The sequence below is a fragment of the Pteropus alecto genome, unplaced genomic scaffold, assembly GCF_000325575.1.
Source record: "Pteropus alecto unplaced genomic scaffold, ASM32557v1 scaffold72, whole genome shotgun sequence".
NCBI classification, from domain to species: Eukaryota; Metazoa; Chordata; class Mammalia; order Chiroptera; family Pteropodidae; genus Pteropus; species Pteropus alecto.
The window spans coordinates 13,457,692-13,466,769 of record NW_006436811.1 but is presented as its reverse complement, the minus strand read 5'-3'; the positions used below and the strand labels follow the sequence as shown (position 1 = coordinate 13,466,769).

At 31.1% G+C, this 9,078-nt stretch overlaps 1 pseudogene; it reads left to right on the top strand.

The window, feature by feature from the left end:
* The first annotated feature begins 7,689 nt into the window (after positions 1 to 7,689).
* LOC112481397 lies at positions 7,690 to 7,808 on the top strand (annotated as a pseudogene).
* The last annotated feature ends 1,270 nt before the right edge of the window (positions 7,809 to 9,078 follow it).

Sequence of the window (9,078 nt, the reverse complement as noted above, 5' to 3'; positions counted from 1 at the left end):
AGCAGGAGCCCTTATTCTCCCCCAGTCAGTCACTCACCATGAGTCAGAGCATCTGACATAAAATTCCATTCAATCTTCTTTTATGTCTTAACCTGGCTTATGGAGAGCCTTTTTACTTTCTCTTTCAGAAGGCTTGTCTCTATCAGCATTCTATCCTCATTATCCAAAATTCAAGAACCGTGATGGGTCCCAAATTTTATCCTACTTTAAAGCTAACATTAGGCCATCACAATTTCATGGAAGCTAGAAGACAACTAAGACTTCTGTGTCAAAGATAAAGAACTTTATCCCTCATGGCACAGCAAGCAGCATTAGCTTTATGTTCATAATGGCTCCTTTTGCTCCCAGATTCCTACTGGAATGATACAGAGGAAAGCCTAGGTGATGATATTGCATAATAGCTAAAGAATTCTAGAAACCCCAGTATTTTTTAGAGGTTAGAAGCAAATTTGCCCACTCTGTGCTTGGAAAGGAAACATCGTCTTTTTCATTCTAAACAGAAAACAAATTCGACCTCTGCCTTGTAGTTAACTGTGTCTAACTTCCAAGGCTATTTGCTCTGAAGACACACTTGAATAGATCAAGACTGTCAGTCCATTTTCCTTGCAAGACTTGAAGAAATGTGAAAGACCAAAGGAGTGTTTTCCTAAAACAAGAACCATCTCACACAAAAACAAACTCTCCTCAATTCAACCCTCTCGGGGGTTCTGGCAAAGGAATAAAGATCTGGCCATTTTGGCCCACCACATGAAATCTGTGATGGCTATGTATGTTCCAGAACTCCCTGTGGGATTGGCCAAGGACTTATTCAGTCTGCATCATGCTGCATCTTCTCCCTTAGCCAATTCATACTTCCTCTCTTCCACTTTTCAGACGTTGATCCTTAATCTCTAATACATATGTAAAACCATAAACCATGCTCAATGTCTGCTTCCAGAAAGCTCATCCTGTGACAGGCAACATGTTTCTGCTCTTATTAGTGTTCATTGCTGCCACAGGCCCTTGAGCCTGCGTGTTCTGCTCTTTTAAGTCTATTAATACTCTGCCACCCAGTTTTCTATTTTTCAGAATTCTCCTGTATCATTTAGTTCTTGTTGTTTCCTCTTTAGGTAGTTTTCTCTTAGATTATAGTTTCCCACTTCTTGTTGACTTTTTTGTTGTTGTTTATTTGTTTGAAGAGACAAAGACAATAGTGGATCATGTTTAACTAGATATTTCTGGCTTAGTTTTAGTTATAATGTATTTTTTCAAAGTCTTCTTAATATTTATTTCTATATTATTTTTCATAAAACAGGCTTTCTTAATTCAGATCAGAAGTAAAACAAATATTTAAAATTTATTGTTGTTTACAACATGAATATCTTTCAAGGCTATTTTCTTTTTAGATTTTGTGGGAGTCTTCTCCTTGTATACTATAAAGTTATTGAATTAATTCATTATTAGTTTTCTTCTCCTATCTTATTTGCCCGTTTTATTTTATGCTGTGTTCCCTATCTGTGCCAGCAGATTTGTTGGGCCATGCTTATCATTATGAAAAGCGAGCCTGCATTCAGTTAATCTGGCCTCTCTGAACCCACCCGCTGCTTCTGCGGCCTGAGGTTTTCTGCTTTAAGAGTTGCCATACATGTGACTACAGCAGACCAGAGACTGTGCATAGAAAGGCAACAAAAATGAGGTTTTAAAATGCAGTTTTCATTCACATTCTCTGATTTTTATTTTACAGACTTTTTGCAAAATAGCATTTAAATCAAGCTAAAAATATTTTAAATAAGAGCTATAATTTGTTTATAGTTTTTAAAAATTATATACCCTTAATTACAAACTATAGAATTTTGTATGTGTGTATGTATATATAATTACATATTATTTTATATACCTGGATAATATACTGTAATATATATACACATGTACATAATATATATTCTGTAATATGTATATACATATATATGCTATGATGACTATCAATAAAATTGAACTATGAACATTCATATAGTTAAAATGCTTACATGAATTCATATAGTTAAAATGCTTACATGAATCTTATTGATTCATTTGGTAGTTTCTTTGTGGTAATCCTTATGTGTTAATCTTTTTGTTTTAAATATGTCTCAGGAATTCTCTTCCTGTTTATGTTTAAATTATGTTAAACTCTCTACTGCCAATTTATTATTGGCAAAAACACAATAACAACTCCAAAATGCTAAGTTAACATGAAAAGCATCACTTTTGCAAAATAATTTAGTTAAAATTTTATTTAATTCTTGAAACTACTCTTATGGATAGAAACTGCTGTCACCTTTCATCTCTCTATTCAATTTTTTAAGAAGTATGCTTTTGCTTACTTCTCTGTGCATGCTAAGAGAACAGAGATTTACCTATGCTATTGTCCAAAGTACAAGAAGGATTCTTAATAGCATTACTACAAAACTAAAAATAATATCTTGTTGAAATAAATTACCTTAGAATATAAGCAGAGAAATCTATGCTACCTTTAGATAACAGTTAAAAGCAAATAATCAAAAAATCTCCTGCAAAAGAAAATTACTAAGAACAAAAACCCTATGACTTAGCTGGCTCACATTAATTTGGTTCTAAGATTTAACATAAAAATATACACATTCATGAATTATGTATTAATTCTGAAATTTTATTATCAACAATTTTAATTGATAATATATAGGTTATTTTCATTTCAAATACACATAAAATTTTTAATAGCTTGAAAATGTAATGCCACAATAATCTTCACACCACTTTATGTACATATATAATCGTATATACTACAAAAGCCCATTTTAACTGTGTATTTTAACTGAAGTTATAATCAGGTTTCTCAGTCAGAGTGCAGTGAAATTATCATGTTCTTAGAACAACGACGGATTTTGAAAGTCAAGTAGTAAACCACAGTCTCAGAAAAATGCCAAAGAGAATTACGCACAAATAATCAGCAACATTTAGGTTCAATAAAGAACAATGAGAGAGTCTAAAAAAGGAATGCCAAAATGATGGGTAAGCTCCCTAGACACCTACACAATTCCTATTTTTAGGTATTCTTAAAGAGATAAAAGTTGCTAAGATTAAGTTTCTTTTTCAGACAGCTTTTATTACCTAAATTTACTGGATATTGCAGACTCTTCTGAACTACAGTTTAAGATTTTGTTCATAGCATAGTTTCCTTTGTAAAGCAGATTGGTACAGTCCCATACAGAATACATTTTCATTAATTAATTAGTGATCTGGAAGATTTTTTTTCAGGAGACATTTGATTACTGGATTTGTATATGTCGTTTGATTTATATTTGGTTTTTATTATTGACATTTGCCTCTTAGGCCTTGCGTTATATTTTCATTTCTATTGCTATTAACATAATTGAAAAAGGAATTAAACAGAAGCCAATAATAAACCATACGTTTTGGTAAATAATTTAGATTTCCATTTTAATCTTAATCTTTATTCCTCTCATACAACATCATTCATTTAGCAAAATAAAATTCTGCCAATATTAGAATTTCTCATCTAACATTTCAAAACCTCAGAACTACTTTTAGAGAAGTAAAGTAGACAAAACCCTTAGAATTAAAAATGACTGATAGTAGCCATTGGATTCAAGTGCCTAATCACAGAGATGTAGAAAACACAAACCTGGAGATGAAAATTTTTAGAAACTTGTAGGCCTTGCAGACAGAACCTTTATTATCTTGTTCTCACATCAGAGGAATATTTGCTCCCTTATATTTCCCTTAGACCATGCTTCAAAAAAGTGAGTAAATTCTTGTTCACAGGTCAAAGACACATTTTTCTTCACCTTTCTACCATGTGCATTGAAGAAGTCCCTTCATTTTTATAATGCTCTTAAACCACAATTTCCTACACTCTTGATTGTGGGAGGATCTTCATCATCGGTGTTCTCCACCTTGCTGTGTTTTTTCACCCCACTGCTCTGTTATTCTGGCCTTGCTCATTGTGCCGCCATTTTCCTTCCATGTATTTTCTCTTTACTGGTAAAAGAAAAGAATGCAAGTATCCTGAGAGAAAAATAATCTAAAAAATAATAATAACTAAGGTACAGTTTAACAGAAGAAGCATTGTTTACACTGCTTACATAAATGCATTAAAATAACAGCTATTATTTTATCTGTTGTGTTATATTATCTGGCTTGTTGGCCTGGTTCATCAAATCCCTGAAGGCAGGAATTATTCAATGTATTAACCTCTACATTAATTCTTCAGATGCTATAGGTGGTACACACACAAAGAGCATAATGTGGTAGTGAGAACAGGCAATATGATAGTAATTGTTTTATTACTGTTATTATTAGCATTACTATAATTAACATTATCTATTCTGATTAATAATATCATATTGAGACTGATGATATGAAGGCCAGAAAAATTAAATTTCCTGTGTCATTCTAGGTCAACTAAACAAAACAAAAAATAGGAGAACTAAAATTATAGGTTATAAGTCAAGGTAAAATATTACTGAAATATGAGCTAGTAGTTGAGTAGTCAGCTATTGAAACAATAAAAAAAAGAATATTTTAAATTTTGTTTTATTTTATATATAAATAATATATAATTGGTTTGAGGCAAAAGATGGATCAGAAATCTAAATGAGTAAAATATTTTTAAAATATAAATAGTTTAAAAAGTTTTTTTCTAAAAATGGAACTTCATGAAGGGCAGAAAAGTTTATCAACAATTCCCATTATGATCTTGGAATACCAGTTTAAAGGTACTTTATAAGCTCTACATGTTCATTAATACAAATTGTAATTATGAATTAAGAAAATGTAGTTTTTCCATAAGAAAACTATAGAAAGAATTAATAAAGTTAATGTTAGAATTTTAGGAATCAGCCAAAAGAGGTTAAGATAAATATAGATCTAACATACATCTAATAGTAAAAACAGAATGAATTTATAGAATGAAAGAGGAGTCATTTAAAGAGATAATGGACCTGGAAATATAGATAAATCATCAGTTTGAAGATTCATGTCAAGTCCCAGACCTATACGTAGATTCAGCTAAACCATAAAAATATCTCATAACCAAAATTGCACATATTTTTAGAGTTGTCCTCTCAAGTATTCTGAACTCTAATCAAAACATATCAGTAGAGGTAATAGAGATATGTGAAGTGCACCTGTTCCCTTTTCTCTAGGCTTTAATCATTTTTGCAGGTGAATCAGCTGGTTTATGAAATATATAATATTATAACACTTTAGTTTATATACAACTTTCCAATATTTCTTAAGGAACATAGTAGAACTATATTCAAAAAGAGATATATCAGAAAGTCATAAGTACTAATTGATAACAAAGTGACAAACGGCAGATCACTACTACCATGAAATAGGTACAAATTATACCTTCACTGACTTTGTAATAAAATTTAGCTCTTAGTACTTATTGGGCTTTTTTGGAACATTGGGTGAAGCTCTCATGATCTTGAAGTCTCATTCATGGTTTCTAATTTTTTTAATTGAGAGAGGTGCAAAGGAGGTATTTTAGAGTAAAGAAAAAAAAGGAAAAGAATTACAGGTGCAAACATCTTTTCTTTAGAGGCTAATTTTGAACTGAGAATTGGCTTCATCAATGTATATCAACTGTTTAGTTACTATCACTATATAAAAAATTACTTGGACACAGCGACTGAAGACATTTTATTTTTTATTTTTTGCTTTTGGAAGTAATTGTGTGTGAGGGGAAAAGGGAGCAAAGACATATTTAGTGCCAAACTACAAGATTATGGTAGAGATGTTGAGTGCTCACCAAATATTTCAGTGCCCCTTTACATTTCCCAGAATCCCTCAAAGTAAGTTTGAAATCACCAGAATTCATGTGGCTAAAGGATGGTGAGCCTGTGACTTCCAGGATGAGGAGAATAAAACCAGTATGTCTGCCCTCCGTCTTCTTTCCCCATGCAGTGCGGATAGTGGCCACTAGATGGTGGAACCACAATTGTGAAATACTCTGAAATAACAGTTACTGCATAGAATGAAGACGGTTTGTAAAGTGATCAACTAAACCAGTATTCTTTAATGAGAAATATAGTTTGCTTTTGTTATGTCACTGAGATCTTAGCATTTATCACTTAAGGAAGTTAATGTTAATTATCCTGATTAGCACAAATCGTTAAAGTATTGAACCTAAAAAAATATCCCAAATCTGTCCACATTTATGAAAAATATATAAAACTTGATTGCAGCTTAAGGTTACCAAGACTATTACCTTTATATCGTCTACATATTCTTTCTAAAATTTTATATATTTTCCAAAAATTTTGGCTACTTTTATGATTATGAATGCCATTAAGCTAAATAGAAATATACTTGGAAGGAATAAAATTAATGAAAAACAGATATACTTGATCTTTTAAATGTTTTATTAAAGAATTTTTATTTCATACACAAAAGTATATAATTCATAAATTGTCTTCTTTTTATATTTCCTCCACTGGGCACTGTCAATGTCATGAGCACTCTAGTCATGGCCCAGAGATTATTCAGCATCTGAGCTCCCTTGTGTTCCCTGACTACCACTAGCAGTCCCCAAGGTAACAGCTCTCCTGACGTCTTGACATTGCAGGTCAGTTTTACTTGTGTTTATGCTTTATATAGATGAAATCATACAGTATGTATTCTTGGTGCTTGGCTTCTTTTCCTCACAGTTATAGTTGAGAAATGCACCCATATTTTTCCACATAACTGTAGATGGTTTAATAACTAGATTTTACTCGCTTTACAATTATTCTTCAGTTATAGTTATAACTAAAAGTAAAGATTATCTGCAGTGGGGTGTAAAAGAATAGTTATTTGTTTCATGAATATTCAAAAAATAACTGTAATAGTAACCATAAAAAAATCTTAAACTTTACTTAGTAGGACTATTTCTCACAGTAATATTAATTTAACATTTCTAGAAAAACTTTCTATGTATTGTAGATTGATGTTGGGGGATAGTTTTCTCATTGTAGGAGAAGAGTGAAAATTATGGAATGTGAAAAGGTTAGAAAGAAGTTGTGGTTTTATATTGGAGATCAGATTTTCAGTATAAATTTATTAATTTAATACAGACACATATATAAAATGTGTCTTTGTATGCACATATATGTGGATATTCCATAACTCTGTTTGCTGAAAGGGCCTAGAAACAACATCTTCCGGAACTATCAATGACAATGAGACTATCTCAACCCTGATTTTGATTTCTAAATACCAATACCATTCCTCAAAAAAATAACCAAAGTAACTTGGAGCAATGGGTGGTGATTTTATATCTCAGGCAGAGAAAGTGTGAGCCACAAATACAGCATCCTGTTGTGCCAGAAAGTAAGGGAGTTGTCAAAAAATTAAGGGACATTGTCAAAATGATACATGAGCTAGATCGAAGGGGCTCCATCTAGACAAATCAAGAACAAATTGAACATCAAAACAAATACTAGCATTAAAGATTACAACCCACTAAAATTAAAAACGAAACTCCTGAGTCCATCCAGATAATAAATAAATAAGAATAAATTATAAATTAATGATACATATATAAAAAAGAACAGCTTCCATTACAGTAGAATATTAACTATTAAAGGATTAAGAAAGAATAACATTAAAATAATGTTTTTAAACCATAATAATAATAATTTATTTACACATTAATTAGCTATGAATGTTAATTAAAACTTGAGGGTCTATGGCCATGCCACCCTGAACAAGCCCAATCCCGTCTGATCTCGGAAGCTAAGTGGGGTTGGGCCTGGTTAGTACTTGGATGGGAGACCACCTAGGAAGACCAAGTACTGTAGGTGTAAAAAATAAAAAAAATAAGGGATTGTAAGCTGACAAAGTCCTTGCAATTTGTGAGGTCAACCAAGGTTTACCTCGCCTAAAAAATAAATAAATAAAACTATAAAAAAAATTAAAACTTGTGGGCTGAATATTAATGAAAAGAATATTTACATGATTCCAAAGTGCATGCCTATATATAGAGAAAATGAAAATAATTAAGAAAACATCACAATTTAACAGTTGGATAATGTGGTGATGACTATACTTTTTCGGATAACCTTGCAAGATTTCTTTAGGTTTGAAATTATCTCAAAATAAAGATTTTATAAAATCACTTTGCTAAGTTGTCTTTCTTCACTTTTACTTACTTTAAAACTCAGGGTCTAAATTCTGAAAAAGTAAACACAGAAAACAAAAATACATTTCTATCAAAGACCAATGAGTTAGAAACCATCAGAATTAAAATACTAAATCAGGGTTTGTGATTTGAAATATATAAGAACATGAGATAAAGTTTTCATTTATGGTCTTTGGATGATGTGCTAGGACATCTTTCTAATAGGTGTAGGTTATATTGATGACTTGCTCCCTGAGAACAGCAGTGATTTTTGCACATTTGAATGATTGATATTTGCATTAAAACTACAGGTTCAATAACATACTCAGTTAATTTTGTGCTCCACAGGATTTTAGATTTACTTTACACTGTAGTTTCTTTGATTTATTTTCTATTAATAGCAATTTGTGTCATCAAATTTAATAAAATGGGTTAAGCTAAATATGCTCCTCCTCTGAAATATGTACTTAAAGAAAGATTTATTAAAAACCTTATCTAACTATCCTCAAATATATTTTCAAAATTCAGAGTATCATATGAAGAATTATTTTATTCAAAACCTGTAATTCTTTAGAGGTTTATTTGATTGCATATTTCTTTTTTTAAAATTGTCTCCTGCTCAGAATTGTCAATGTTTCATTTGTCTTTATCAATTCATCACTCTTTCACATACAAATTAAAATCTATGCTACTTTCTCTTACAATTTTCAAAGTCGTTATAGTCCCCTATCATAATTAATTACCTAAAAAAAGATTCATATTGAATTTAAGTATAATAGGATCAACGCAGTTATTTATATGTAGTAGAATCTAGGTATTTGAGAATTTAATATTTCTCTCCTTCCTTTTTAACTATTTTGAGTGGTCTAGAGATAGATGAGATATCCTTGTAAACAATTTATAATGATGTTTTGAACTGAATTATGTAGATCATGAAGTCGGTAGGTATATTC